Source organism: Mirounga leonina, unplaced genomic scaffold (assembly GCF_011800145.1).
Source record: "Mirounga leonina isolate KUSES-001 unplaced genomic scaffold, KU_Mleo_1.0 Mir_125, whole genome shotgun sequence".
In the NCBI taxonomy this organism is placed as follows: domain Eukaryota; kingdom Metazoa; phylum Chordata; class Mammalia; order Carnivora; family Phocidae; genus Mirounga; species Mirounga leonina.
In genome coordinates, this window is record NW_023270305.1 from 76,471,471 (window position 1) to 76,486,256 (window position 14,786).

The window sequence follows — 14,786 nt, forward strand, 5'->3', positions numbered from 1 at the left end:
TAGCTGGATAGTGGCTTTGGGAAGCTGGAGCGATAAAGCTATCTCAGTATGGGGGAAGAAATAGTAGACATAAAGTCACAGAATTGTGAAAGCATCTGGCATTTGGGGAAAATGTGGCTGAAACACACTTTGACCATTTTAAGAATATTTAAAAGTAGCTAAGGATACTTTCAGAACACAGTATTAATAAAATTCCTGTTCATTTGGAATAATCATAAATTTGTTCTCTGTAAGTTAAACTTTATAACTATTAGCCCCTTTTTTGGTGGCAAAATTTAACTTACTCCCTTTTCATTACATATTTTATGGAATTTTATACAATAATTTAGGGGATACTATAATATATATATGAGCATCACCCCTACTGTAAAGTGGGGAACACAAATCTATTCAGTACCCATCAGAAGTAAAATAGGATAATGTGCAGTGAGATGTTTTTCCCCACAGTTTCTTAGAAGCAAATTCATTCTGTGGGAAGCTTCTCAGTTACCAGGAATATACAAAATTCAACCAACCAACCAACCTTCCCACAAAATCTTTCTCCAGAACTTAATGGTTCTGTATGCTTCCAGGGACTTCTCAGGGGCCAAAGGTCAGGGACTGTTCCCAGTCTTTTTTCACTCATTACCTTCATCTAATAGCTGTAAAACTCATGTCCCCCACCCTCATGTTGAGAGTCCTGTTTTGGTTTCTTAAAAGGCCAGTGATGTGATCTAGAACAAAGATGGGGTCTGAGTAAACACTAAATCCCTGGAATAGTAAAAATCTGCATCAGTACGTGTAGTTCACTCAGTTGCGGATATGACGATTTAATCCTGAGTTAATTAGAACACAGGCCCTGACCTAAACAGCTCTCTCTGGATGTTTCCATCCCATGACACCCATGCGTGTCAACGGCAGGCTTAGCAGATCTAGTTTTCTCTCTAAAATTAATGTGTGGTGCTAAAACAACACCAAGGTGTTGAACTTGAAGGACAAGGGAAATAAAGGATTTGAGGTTTCTGATTTGATTAATTCTGGGCCTAGATTTCTAGAAAACAATTGAAATGTTTCTTGTAGGAAAAAAAAAAAAAGGACTCTTGTTTTAGAGAAATACAGGGGAAGCATTCTCAATAGGGTAGTTTGGGGGCACGAATGCTGCCTTTCTGGAGTTGTGTAAGAATGTCCATCAGTGAAACCAAGCCACCTTGAGCCACTGCCCAGGGCTCATCTGCCCCACTGATGGTTATTTTTCTTAAACTATTTTCTTAAAAACCAGAAGAACATCATTCAGTGCTTAGACTGTTTTCTAACTTTGAGTCTTAAGTATTATATACCTATTCCCAGTTGAAGAAGGAGAACAGGACCTTTTCTTTCTGAAGGGCCCAGAACTGGAGAAGCGCCATACCCTTGATGCCAGGGAGGATCACGCTTGAAAATGGGACCAGTGGAAAGGACGGAAGCAGAGAAGTGCACCAGTAACATCAGCACCTCCAATCTGTTTTGTCATTTACTGAATCATTGATTAATTGGGTTGCTCTCTGGTACCAAGTACGGGGTCAGCGCTGGATCCCTGCCCTTGAGAAAGTCTTCTCCCATCTGATGAGTCCCTTGCCAACTGCCCGTTCACTGGAAGTGCTGGGGTGGAGGAAACGCTGTAAAACAGCGTCAGGGAGATGAAATTTACAATGTCTGGAATGCCAGGTATTCTGCAGGACAAATGACTCCGTTTCTTCAACAAATCATCCTTCAAATAAAATAGATTTAAAGTAACTTAAAAGACATGCAAGACATTATTTGGATCCCGATTCAAATAAATCGGCTATAAAAAGACATTTATGAGAAAATTGGAAGAATGGGAACACTAAAATGAGGTTTATATTAAGGAGTTAATGATTACTTTAGGTGTAATAATGGAGTTGTACTTATCTGTTGGTGGTATACACTGAAGTGTGTACAGATAAAATAATTTTTCTGTGGGATTTGCTTTAAAGTCACCTAGTCAGGGTTGGGGCCTGGTTGATTGGCCTAGGCCAATAAATGATGAGGTTGAGTGTTAAGGTAGCTAGGGAGATATATCCTGGTTATTTTTGTAAATGGTTAAATATCTACATTAAAGTGTAAAGTACGGTGGCTATGGTACAGTATGGTGAATGCTGCAATAGGACTTTGCACTGAGGAGGGAAGGCAAGACTCGGGAGCATGTTCCCAGAGGTGGCAGTATTTAAACTGGGCTTTAACAAAAGTACGAAGACTGGAGAATCTGTTCCTTTTGTGCCCAGGAGGAAGGTGGCAGGGAGGTACTCTGTGGATTTTCTGGTGGATTTGTTACTGACTGGTTCCTTCCGGCATTCATTTAGGATGTATTTTTCAGGTTCTTGTTGTATGTGGTGAGAATTTGTGGGCTAACAGTCTGGTGAAGGAGATGGTATATTGGTTTGCCAGGACTTCCATGACCAAATACCACAGACTGGGTGGCTTAAATTAACAGAACTTTCTCACAGTTCTGGAAGCTGCAAGTCCAAGATCAAGGCGTTGGCAGGTTTGGTTTCTCCTGAAGCTTCTCTCCTTGTCTTGTAGATGGCCACCATCTTGCTGCCTCCTTGCATGGCCATCCCTCTGTGCTTAACACATCTCTTGTGTCGCTTCCTCTTCTTATAAGGACATCAGTTATTTTGGATTAGCCCCAGTCTCCATTTAATCTAGTGACTTCATTAAAGATCCTGTCTCCAAATACTGTTACATTCTGAGGTACTGGGGGCTAGGACTTCAGCATATGAATTTTGGGGGACAAAATTCAAACCTAGAGGAAGAGTGTTTAACCGACTCTGGAGACATCTAGGAATCTTCGCAGAGGAGGGGCCTTGAACAGCCTCTTGAAAGAGGGTAGGATTTCACCCCTCCACTGAGCACTGGGGGCAGGGCAGGGAGGGAGCTGAGAGTTTGCAGGGAGTTCCCACAGATGAGGTGTGAAGGTGGAGGAGAGGGCTTTGCAGACCAAGATGGTGAGTAGCCATTTTAGCAGAGGAGATCTGGAGTAGCGGAACCAGGAATGTAGAGGAGGGCTAGTGGTGAGGGCTTGTTCTGTGCTGGGTGGGGGATGAATGAGAGGGAGGGGAAGGAGCACATGCCCTAGGGCAACCAGGGCAGGCTTCTCCCCAGAAGACCAGGCAGTGAAGAGAAATGAGGAAGAGGATGGAGTTTTTATCTAATAGCTTAACATCCTAATCACCAGAGTAAGACATAGTTGTAAAAATGTTACAGAAAAGAATAAAGTTAAAAAGTAAAATCATACTCCTCACCTGGTTTCCATCCTACCAACAGCCTGTGCTTGGCCTTGCCTGCTTTTTAAGATTCTATTTAAAAAAATATATATATATATATGAGTGAGTGCTTGTGTGTGTGTTCACGCACACGCACATGAGAGAGAGAAGGGTGGCCGGGAGAGGAGAGAAAGAGGATTTGCTTGCCCCGACCCCATTTGTTGACTTTGGCCTTTCTTGGAGTTTCCCTCATTCTTCCAGTCCTTTATCCCCAAAAGGTAAGGGACATGAACTTCAGCAAAATAATCAAAATCATTCTTATACATATATTCAGAGTTAAATCTTTTGGATCACCTAGCACACCTAAATTATCTCAGATAAGATTTCAGAGCCAGCCTGCCTGCCTGCTTTCCTTCCTTCCTTCCTGTTCATCTGTCTTTTTAAATAAAAGAGGGGTTTGCACAAGTTTTATTCAGTAGTGCATTTTAGTGTTTAAAGTTTATGTTCTCAGTATGCTTTTTATTGGTATTGTAACTGCCTGGACAATAACTAAACCCTATGTCATAAAGAATGCTAGTGAGCCTTCTAAAAATGTTACAGCCATACCTCATCCTGTTGCACTTCGTTCATATTGTGTTTTTTACAAATTGAAGGTTTGTGGCCACCCTGGGTTGCTCAAGCCTATTGGTGCCATTTTTCCAATGGCATTTGCTCACTTCATGTCTTTATGTCACATTTGGTAAGGCTTGCAGTATTTCCAACTTTTGCATTATTATTACATTTGTAATGGTGATCTGTGATCAGTGATTATGACTCACTAAGAGCTCAGATGATGGCTAGCATTTTTTAGCAATAAAGTATTTTTTTTTCTAAGATTTTATTTATTTGTCAGATAGAGAGAAAGAGAGAGAGAGAGCACAAGCAGAGGGAGTGGCAGGCAGAGGGAGAGGCAGGCTCTGTGCTGAGCAAGGAGCCCGATGTGGGACTCGATCCCAGGACCCCGGGATCATGACCTGAGCCGAAGGCAGACGCTTAACGACTGAGCCACCCAGGTGCCCCGCAATAAAGTATTTTTTAAGGCGCGTGCATTGTTTTTTTTTTTTTTTTAGACCTAATGTTATTGCACACTTAATAGACTGCATTCTAGTATAAACAAAACTATAAATGAGCTGGAAAGCCAAAAAATTCATGACTTGCTTTTTGTAATATTCACTTCATTGCAGTGGTCTGGACCTGGAGCCACAGTATCTCCAAGGTATGCCCTTATATGTAATTAAGATTGTCTAGTTATCGCATTGAGATGTGTGGCAAGGGTTTTTCATGCTGTTTCTGAAAACTGATTTGGACTAGTGGGAAGATCTTAAGAGTAACACCTTATCAGACCTTTTAGAGAATGGAATATTGTTGTATTGAAGAGGCTACCATCAAATGTATAAACAAAATCTTTACAAACCATTGGAAATGGTGTTACTAATCAAATTCCTATCTGTTAGAATTTTTCAGCAGTGGACTGTAATATTTAAATTCATATTAAGATTTGCATTATGACTTTTTTTGTCACAGAATTTTAGATAAGTTTTAATAATTTTTTTGGTACCGCATCATCAGTTTTTGATAATTATTAAATCCATTTGCATGTCAAAGCCGCTGAATCAGAGCTGAGGGACCCTGGTCCTGGTGGAGGAAACAGGCAGAGTCATACAATACAGGGCACTGGGCTTGCTGAGCCGAGCCTGGAACCCTCATGCTCCTGTCCCGTGGTCTCTTACCACTTTCTCTGGCCTGTTTATATGTGGTTGACCCCACTACCTGCAGTTTTGCTCTTTTTCTCAGTCCCGAAGGCAGAAATCTCTTATTTTAGAACCTAGAAACCTCAGAGCTGAAAATCTGACCATTTACCCTCCTCCCCAGACACCTACCTTAGCCACATGTGATACCTCTTGGGGGCTGTTCAGAGAGTTAGAAATTAGTATTTTTTTTTTTTCCATTTTCATTAACAACCTTCTGATCAACAGAATCAGTTGAGAACCGGCTTTATCATTTAGAACTGAAGTAAATCTAGCCCAGTGCAGAAAAACTTGGTATCTGTCCTGCTTAGGACTGCTTTATCTTGAGTAAAAATCCTAATTTCATGGGACTTTTTGAAATTTTGGAAACTAGCTTATGGCCTTCGGTACCCTCTGGGCCCTGACTGGGAACCACCGTGCACGAGGGGAGAAACCAGGCTTGAGTTTTAGTCAAGCCATTCAAGGAGACTTTTGTGTAGCTTTGTTCAGTGTCTGAAATGAGCACTTTTCCACCGGAATAAAGTTTTCCACCAAGTAGTTCGGTAGGAATGAAATATAGCTTGTTCTGCCAGAAGTCAACAAGACAGCCTGTCCCCATGTTGTTCTGGTCAGGCGGTGACCCTCCATATTCGTTCTGAGCTGGATATCCCCTAGGCCATTGCAGGGCCTATGTGCTCTGAAGAGGGGTCTCACGTGGGAAGGGCGAGGAGGGGAAGAAAGGATGAGATGAGGCTGTGGCATTCATGAGCCCAGAGGCCTATGATAGTCACGTGATCCCCCCCCCTTTTAAATAAAAGAATAAAGATAATTGTCTTTCTCGCTGTCTACAGATTAGGGGTCTGGGGGGTTCTCTTGGTGTGTTTGGCATATGTAAGTTTTGTTTATGATGCACACCTGAGGGGGCTGTGAGTCTTTACGTTGTGTGCCTTACCCAACCCAGTCAGATTGTGGCTTTCGGTAATTCTGTGTTTGCTTCATTAGCATCAAAGAGAAACAGTTTCTTTGAAAATAAAGTGGTATGTACCTTCATGGGCGGGCTTCTTTGCTACAGCATTGTGCTGTCCCTACCCTCTTGAAGAGGCTGAAGCCAGCCTCCCGGGGTAGCAGAGACTCCCGACAGAGGGCAACGGCAGACAATCTTCACCTGAGTCTCCAGGCTCTGCCTGCTAGTGGTGATCTTTTTTGAGAAGAAAGAGCGAGGCTGGGCTTTGAAATCAGACCCCAGGGTAGCTTCAGATTCCAGCTGGGGGACATCTGGTGGTTTAGTTCCTGAGCTGAATGATAAGATTTATCTCCCAGGGTCGCTGTGAGGGTGGAGTACCAGTGCCGTGTTTCACTGGGACCAGTACAAACCCTTCTCCCTGCCTTTTATGTTACTCAGTTCTGTGAATCAAGGGGGCGAGGTGGTATCACCTGAGCACTCAGTCTGAGGCTTTGGGAGATTCGAGTTGGCTGGGAACTTGGGCCACCTGTAAAGCAGGTAGAGCTGTTGTGTCCAGCACATAGCCATCAGCAGAACGGGGCACGTAGCCTCTCATTAACCCTTAGCGACTCCTCCGGGAGTGAAGTGCATTTGTGATGGACATCACCCCTGGGCCTCCTTGCAGGTGTGAAGGAACTGCCTGGGACCATCCAGAAGACGTGTCTGGTGGTGCAGCTGGCGCTGGAAGTTTAAGTGAGACTAAGGTAGCCACACGGGGACATCTCGGTGCCAGGCTCTGGCCCCAGGACGGGCAGTGCTCCCAGAGCTGCAGATCGAGGCACTGAGGCACGCAAGCCCAGAGCATGCCCTCACAGCGGAAGCAAGTGCTGCAGCCAGCTGCCCCCCAAAAGACCGGGGAGAAGCCCCAAGTTGTGGCTCGGGTTTTTCAAAACATAGTTGAAAAGAGAACGTCAGTGTTACAGAGAATTCAGATAATCCTGTGGATTTCACAATGATAAAATTGTGTGTTACTAGGGGTCCAAAATAATGCAGAGAGAGAGATATATTTGGTATTAGTGTTAATTCCTTTCCAGTCCTACCTCTTCCTCTTGTGTTTCTAAGGGGAGATGCACAGGGAGCTAGTGGAGAAATATTTTCAAAGGAAAGCATAGACCCGTTTCATACAGTCCCATCTGGCTGAAGCGCGGTGTGTAGACCATCCTTGAGTGAATTCTTTCTTGGGTGAGAGCCTTCTGCACTCCAACTGACCGTGTACCTGGTAGTGTTTGCAGTCTGTGGTGGTTTTTGCACAAGAGTGTCTGCTTTCCTGATGGGTTTAGATCTTTGTACTTAAGATCTGATTTGAAATGTTTGTTCTTAACAGAGGTTTTGAATATGCTAATAACCCCACCACGTTAGACATAGGCAGTGGGCAGGCTACCTTGAAACCCAGGATGACACAAGGTTGATCCCTCTGTTTATTTCCATTTGAGGTATATGCTGAGTACATGGACAGTGGCTTGTCCATGAAATGCTTTTCTCCAAGAAAACGCTGCCATCTTGAATCCCAGATAGCTATGGGCACTTTTATACGAACTTGAGATGGTGTCACTTTGATTGGAGCTCCTCCATGAGTTCAAATTCTGCTCTATTCCATTTGGCTTTTCTACCTTGCCCGCGACACTGAGTATCAAAGGACTGGGCTTCCAGATCCAGCCCATCGTTCTTCAGCTATGGCCTGGTAAATAAGTCTGCTGTGGCACCAGGCTTGCCATTGCTGTGATGGGTCTAGAGCTTTGGAGGCCTGCGTTCCTCACTGAAGGTTGTTAAGGAAAACCCTTCACCTCCCCGAGAAAGTTAACTCATGTGAAAAAGAGGGTGTTAATAGCTATCGTGGAAGGTTGTTGAGAGAATTAAAAAACCTCACTGGTGAGAGCACAGTGCATCCAGAGGGAGGCCCATGTGCAGACAGCTCTACTAGCTGCCAGACGCCCCCTCACAACAGCCTGGGGGATCCGACTCCAGGCAGATTCACTTTTCAATTAAAATTTTAAAAAATCCAGCTTATACCCCTGAACCCCTGAAAATACTAATATGGAGGTGAATTTTGTGGGCATGACTGTGTTTAGTCGGTGGCTTTCTTCAGTAAGCGCAGTAAAGTGAAATAGAACACTTGGTCAGGACCTGAGTCCAGATACCAAAACTTTTATTTTTGGAAACCCTGTCATTTTATTGTAAACACTCAGCAGAGGGAAGGGTGTAATTGTCCAGGGACACATTTACTGTCTTGTCCCCAGTCTAGTGTTCCCATTGTGTTTGGGCATCACCTTTTCTCTGCATTAAATCGTGTAATTTTTAAAAGTCACGCAGCCTTTGGGGCTCCTGAGTGGCTCAGTTGCTTAAGCATCCGACTCTTGGTTTTGGCTCGGGTCTGGATCTGGGGGTCGTGAGCTCGAGCCCCACACTGGGCTCCACAGTCAGCGCAGATGCTGCTTGAGACTTTCTCTCCCTCTCACTCTGTCCCTCCTCCCTCCCCTGCTCTGTCTCTCTCAAATAAATAAATAAATCTTGAAAAAAAAGTCATGCAGCCTTTAAAATAATGCTAGAGAATGCACAAAGAGGAATTAATTTTTTAATCAAAATTTATGAACTTGCTGTCCTACTTGAATTATCTTTTTCTATTTGACTAAAATAGAATTTGATTTTTCTATGGGGTATTTAACATTTTGGGTCATAATCATGCCAGGGATGAATTAGTAGATCTTCTCTGAGTGAACTGTCAGGACAGATCCCCTCTGGGTTTGAAATACAATTAAAAATGTCAGTGAACTCTCTTGGAGGTCCACAGAGCTTCAGGGACCCTTCACCAATGCCGGCAAGGACTGACAATAGCCACCCGAGTACAGAGAACATAAGGCAGCAGCAAACTCTGCAGGAGCAGGAGGGAGAGGCTGCCCATCACCTCTGTCAGGCTTTTCTGGTCTCAACTTCCTTGTAGTTTCAGGATATTATTCCCAGATTTCCTGCAGGGTTGTTTTTAGCACAAGGCTATGGGTCCAGTAGGGGGCCTCTCTCAATAAATGGCCAGTGCAGGAGATTTCCAAAAGAGGAACGAGTCTCTAAATTTAAATATCCATGCTCTCTGCAACTCTTCTCCCTTTAATTAGGCTCTCAGACTTGCTTCCTTTCCACTTGGCACACCTTTCTTTTGTTTTTGGCAGGCTTTGAAGGGTGTGGGGAGAAGTTGTAGAGAGGAGGGCAGGAAGAATCTTGTTGGTGGCCACCTGTCCCTACCTTCCCCATCTCTTCCCTCCACAGAGGTACCTGACTGCCTCAGAGCTGATAACAGGGAGCTGAAGGTAGAGGAGGAGAACAATTTTATTTGGGTAGAGGTCAGTAGGTACAAAGCAACTTGTTTCCAGGGTGTATTAAAAATACTGGTTTCGGGGTGCCTGGGTGGCTCAGTGGGTTAAGCGTCTGCCTTCGGCTCAGGTCATGATCTCAGGGTCCTGGGATCAAGCCCCACATCGGGCTCCCTGCTCAGCGGGAAGCCTGCTTCTCCCTCCCCCTCTGCCTCTGCTTCTGTTCCCTCTCCCAATCTCTCTCTCTCCCCCTAATAAATAAATAAAATCTTTAAAAAAAAATACTGGTTTCATGCAAATAGATAATCATGCAGTTACTTACAAGCAGGCAGTCGTAATATATATATATATATATTTTTTTTTTTTTTTTTCCGTTTCCCTTCAGATTTCCTATGTTCCTTTTATACAAGTGATTGCCCAGATCATAATTCTCTGCTGAGATTTGGGTTGGATTCAAGAATTTGGAGAACTCCTGCAGCTTTGTAACTTCAGGCGTGTGACCAGCAGAGAACTTCACCTTTTGAGGAGTTCTGTATTTTGCCAGTCATCTCTTACAACTGAGTGCCAAAGGTAAGTCTGCAGTGCCCTGCTTAAAACAAATGCGAGAAGTTGGTGCTTTCGCCTCAAATGCTTGATTTGCAGAGTAGGTTTTACATGAATTAAGTGGCAGTTAAGTGTGGCCCCAAAGTGTTGAGCCACATCCAATTGAAGGTTTCAAGGGCTCTGGTTCAAAAATTAGATTGCTGTTCCTGCATCAGCACATGATGGCACCGAGTAGCTAGAAAGCAGAATGGTGGGTGTCCCCCACTTGTAAAATGCCCTGATGCCCCAGCTCTGCGGCCCAACAGGTGGTCTTGAGCCAGGCCTTTTGTGCGCTGCTTTGGGAGCATGAGATAAACAAGAATTGCCTTTAGGCTACTTTTAGTCTCGCCAAGGTTCCTTCCGACTTTGGTCTTGGGAAGATAAGTCTACATGAAAACATGCCAACAGATAAAGGATTCTGGGGAATGTTGTGCTTGTTTGTATGAGAAATCTGCTCATGTGTGTTAAAATTGTACCGGTAATACAGCATGTGGGCTCGGAGATCCAGGGGTCCTATAATAACAGGTACTGGACAAAAACATGTGTCTGTGTAACAGATATTTCTCAACCCTAAAAAATCGTTTGGGACATTGATTTAAATATAAGAGTTGCGGTTTGATAGTCTGATTAATCTGGTGGTGTGTCTCTGGCCAGGCAATAAGGAATGCTTTATGAGAAGGTACAGTTTCATCCCCAGTAGGGAGAGCACCCAAATTCATTAGCTTTCCTTCAGAACCTTATTTTGCCTGTGTTATTCACAAATTGTTTTAAACTATTCTTGGATCTATAACTTTGGACTATAAAATCTCTTGGTGTGATATCTGTAAGTTTATTGGTTTAATATAAATTAGAATTGTCTTTCATTTGGCCTAAAACTACTACTAAACTTCTTGTGAGTGGGGTCCCCCCCACCCTGACCACTTTTTTTTTTTTTTTTTTCTTTTTTGGAGGCTTCTTAATTTCACTTATGTTCCTTATTGATGTGTGGTAACCAGAACAGCACAGAAATAATGTGTAGTATTTCATAAGGGTAGGATTAAGTGTCTGGGTGTCTTCACCTTATTATCCTTTATGGTTTCATTTGGTGGAAATGACATGTCTCATTTATTTAGAGTGTTGTGATGTCCAGGTCTACATCCTGGTTTGGAATCGAAAGCTTGGAGGTCATATTGTGCAGCCTGATTCTACGCCCTCCTTCCTTCCTCCCGCTATGCTCAAAGTTATTCTGACCTTGCTCCCTGGACCTGTCTCTTCCTAGCCTTACACCCCCTCTTGCATTGTTGGGGCACTCCCAAGTTTCTCTTGCAGACATGATATAAGATAAACACCATTGGGATATTAGACATCCATTCCTAGGAGATTTCCGTTACACAGGAAAGCTCTTACCCGTCGCAGATCAATTTTTTTTTAATAGTCATTGAAGTGGAACCTTTTAAGACTTAGTATTTTATAAATGTAGTCATGTATTTGATGGCAGTAAGAGAAAAATAAGCACAAATCCTCAAATCTGATCGTCAGAATTCATCAGTAATTCATCAGTATCAGCATCTGACACTTAACGATATTAACACACTTAATCATTTCAGTTATTCTGAAAGTTTCTCTTTCCCAGAGAGTGGTAGGCAGGGTAGTAACATGCTCACTCCGAGCAGGGTATTCTGCACGAGTGCCTGGCAGCTGTCAGTGACTGTTGGGCAAATGGCTGATTCCTGGGTGCAACTAGGTAGAGAACCATTCATAACCATGAAAAGATACTTACACAATATCCATACCCATATTATTTTAAAGAATTAATTTTTATAAGCTCATGACATCCATGGCCAAAACCCTGTAACTTCTTAAAAATTACTTCTCTGGTTTAGATAAATGTCCAGTGGGAAAATCATTAGATATATCCATTCATATAATAAATATTGTGAGCACCAACTGGATTCTAGACTATTTTTTCTTACAGTTCTAGCACTGTGTTTTAGCAGCTACAAAAATAGATAAAATAAGCTCTAGGCAGCGTTTCTCTTGCCCTTGTGGGTTGGGGGCAGGACCCTGACAGCTCTGGTTGAGGTTCTTATAGTGAGTCCCTGGTGCCCAAGGCATAGTGGACTGCCCCTCAGAAAGGAGTCTGGAAAAGCCATGGGAAGCTGTGTTTGGAGTGAATTTTAGAGAATGAGGGCATGTGTGTGCAGAGGCATAGTGGGTCCCTTTGGTAAGGACAGGCTGGGTGGATTCGCTGGGTAATGGCTCTTAGAGTCTCCAGATCATTTAAGCAATAATGAGTGGGGACCCAGCATGCTCTTTGGTCAGTGGTCTTTCAAGCGCCAGCAGGAAAAGTGACTTTATCCAAGGGCATATTTTGGAAAGAAATGGAGGCTGCGCTAGCCTGGTAAAGTGGTGAGTGGGATGTCAGCCTCTCATGCATTTCCCAGTTATTAGGACTCAAAGTTTGCCCTGTCCCAGCTGAGACCTATACCTAAGGCTGGGCTGTGGGGAGCAGTTTGAGGAGGGTGGAGTGTCCCAGCTACATCTCAGAGGGGCCTGAGTGGGGTCCCGAGCCCCTGTTTCCAGGTGGTATGCTTCCCTGCCCCGTATTCTTGTCTTCCCTGGAGCCTCCCCAACTTTGAAGTTGAAGAGCAGTCTTGGGAACTCCTTAGCCCTGACCCTGCCCGCTGTGGGGAGTGGGGATCATGGGAGAAGCATGGTAGCAAAGCCCTTCCATTTACACTGGCAGTGGTAATGAATGTAGAGCCTGCACTTAATTCTTCCCATGTATCATTGAAAATTGACTCTAGTTCACTGTCATTGGAGGCTGCCTGATGTTTACTGGGGATGGAAGATGTGAAGGGCCTTGTACACTGTGCTGAAAATTTCTTATTTTTTGAAAAACGACTTGGAGACATTTTCAGGACAGAAGCCCAAGGGGTAGAAGGATGTTGGTGTACAGGGGAGGAAAGACCGTGGCTTAGGTGATAAGACTCATGAGTGAAGGGAAGGAAAGGAGGCCACGGATTCCACAAACTGTCAGTTGCTGTTACGAGCATCAGAGAGCAAATGTTAGCAGCGATCCTGTAATGTCGTTTCCATCTTTGCTTTTTTTAGCTTCATGGAGGTATGATTGACAAAATTGTAAGACTGAAAGTGTACATTGTGGTGATTTGATACACCACATACACCATGAAAGAATCCTGACCATCTAGTTAATTAACACATTCCTCACCTCACATATTTATCTTCGTGTGTGTATGTGAGAACATTTAAATTTCCTCCTCTTAGCAAATTTCAATTAAATAACACAGTGTTACCAACTGTAGTCACCGTGTTATACATTAGATCCTTGGGCCTTATTCATCTTACAGCTGAAAGTTGTACCCTTTTATCAACCTCTGCCTGTTTCCTCCACCTTAAGCCCCTGGCAACCCCTTTGCTACTCTCTGTTTCTACGAGTTTGACTTTTTTTTTTTTTTTTTTTTACAATTCCACATATGAGTGATACCATGCAGTATTTGTCTTTCTCTGTCACTTAACATAATGCCTCGAGGTCCATCTGTGTTGTCAAGAATGGCAGGATTTCCTTTTTTCTCACAGCTGAAGAACATTCTGTTGTACGTATATATACCACATCTTCATCCATCCATCCCTGGACAGACACTTAGGGTATTCCCATATCTTGGTTATTGTGAATAATGCTACAGTGAACATGGGGGTGCAGATATCTCTTTGAGATCCCATTTTTATTTCCTTTGGATGTATACCTAGAAGTGGAATTGTCAGATCATCTGGTAGTTGTTTTTAATTTTTTGAGGAACCTCCATCCTGTTTTCAATAGTGGCTTCACCAACCTACCTTTCCATCAAGAGTGGGAAAGTGCTCCCTTTTCTCCACATACGTGCCAATACTTGTTATCACTTATATTTTTGCTAATAGCCATTCTAACAGGTGTGAGGTAATATCTCATTGTGGTTTTGATTTGCATTTCCCCGATGATTAGTCATGTTGAGTGCCTTTCCATGTACCTCTTGGACGTTTGGATGTCTTCTTTGGCAAAGTGTCTGTTCAGATCCTCTGCCCATTTTTTGTTTGTGTTTTTGCTGTTGAGTTGTATGAGTTCTTTGTATATTTTGGATATTAGCCCTTCATCAGATATATGATTTGTAAATATTTTCCTTCATTCTGTAGGCTATTTTTTCACTCTGTTGATGGTTTCCTTTGCTGTACAGAAGCTTTTGAGTTTGGTGTCATCCCACTTGTTTACTTTGGCTTTTGTTGCCTTTGCTTCTGGTGTCAAATCCAAACACTCATTGCCAAGAGTGATGTCAAGGAGCTTACTGCCTGTGTTTTCTTTTAGATGTTTTACGGTTTCAGGTCTTACATTTAAGCCTTTAATCCATTTTGAGTTAATTATATCTATGGTGTAAGCTAGTGGTCCAGTTTCATTCTTTTGCATGTGGCTGTCCAGTTTTCTCAGGACTATGTATTAAAGAGACTTTTCTTTCCCCATTGTGTATTCTTAGCTCCTTTGTTGGTGGTGGTCTTTCAAGCTCCTTTGTTGGAAATTAATTGACCGTATATGTATGGGTTTATTTCTGGGCTCTTCGTTCTGTTCCATTGATCTGTATGTCTCTTTTTATGCCAACACTGTACTGTTTTGTTTATCATAGCTTTGTAATATACCTTGAAATCAAAAGTCTGATGCCTGTAGCTTTGGTTTGTTTTGTTTTTTTTCCTCCAGGTTGTTTTGACTATTTGGGATCTTCTATGGTTCCATACAGATTTTTTTTTTTTTTTAAGATTTTATTTGTTTATTTGAGAGAGAGCGAGCGCATGAGCCCACAAGTGGCGGGGAGGGGCAGAGGGAGAGGGAGAAGCAGACTCCCCACTGAGAAGGGAGCTCGACTTG

General features: G+C 43.1%; 1 protein-coding gene across 13 annotated transcripts in view; it reads left to right on the plus strand.

Moving 5' to 3' along the window:
* The window catches only part of NCK2 (NCK adaptor protein 2), a 147,672-nt gene that overhangs the window by 63,797 nt on the left and 69,089 nt on the right, over positions 1-14,786 (plus strand). For 12 of the 13 annotated variants that reach the window (XM_035001888.1, XM_035001891.1, XM_035001884.1 and 9 more), the window contains one exon: positions 9,699-9,883. The gene's annotated coding sequence lies outside the window, so the exon portion shown is untranslated. Of the gene's footprint in view, positions 1-6,636; positions 6,716-9,698; positions 9,884-14,786 lie in introns of all 13 variants that reach the window. The other variant, XM_035001882.1, reaches the window with a different exon arrangement.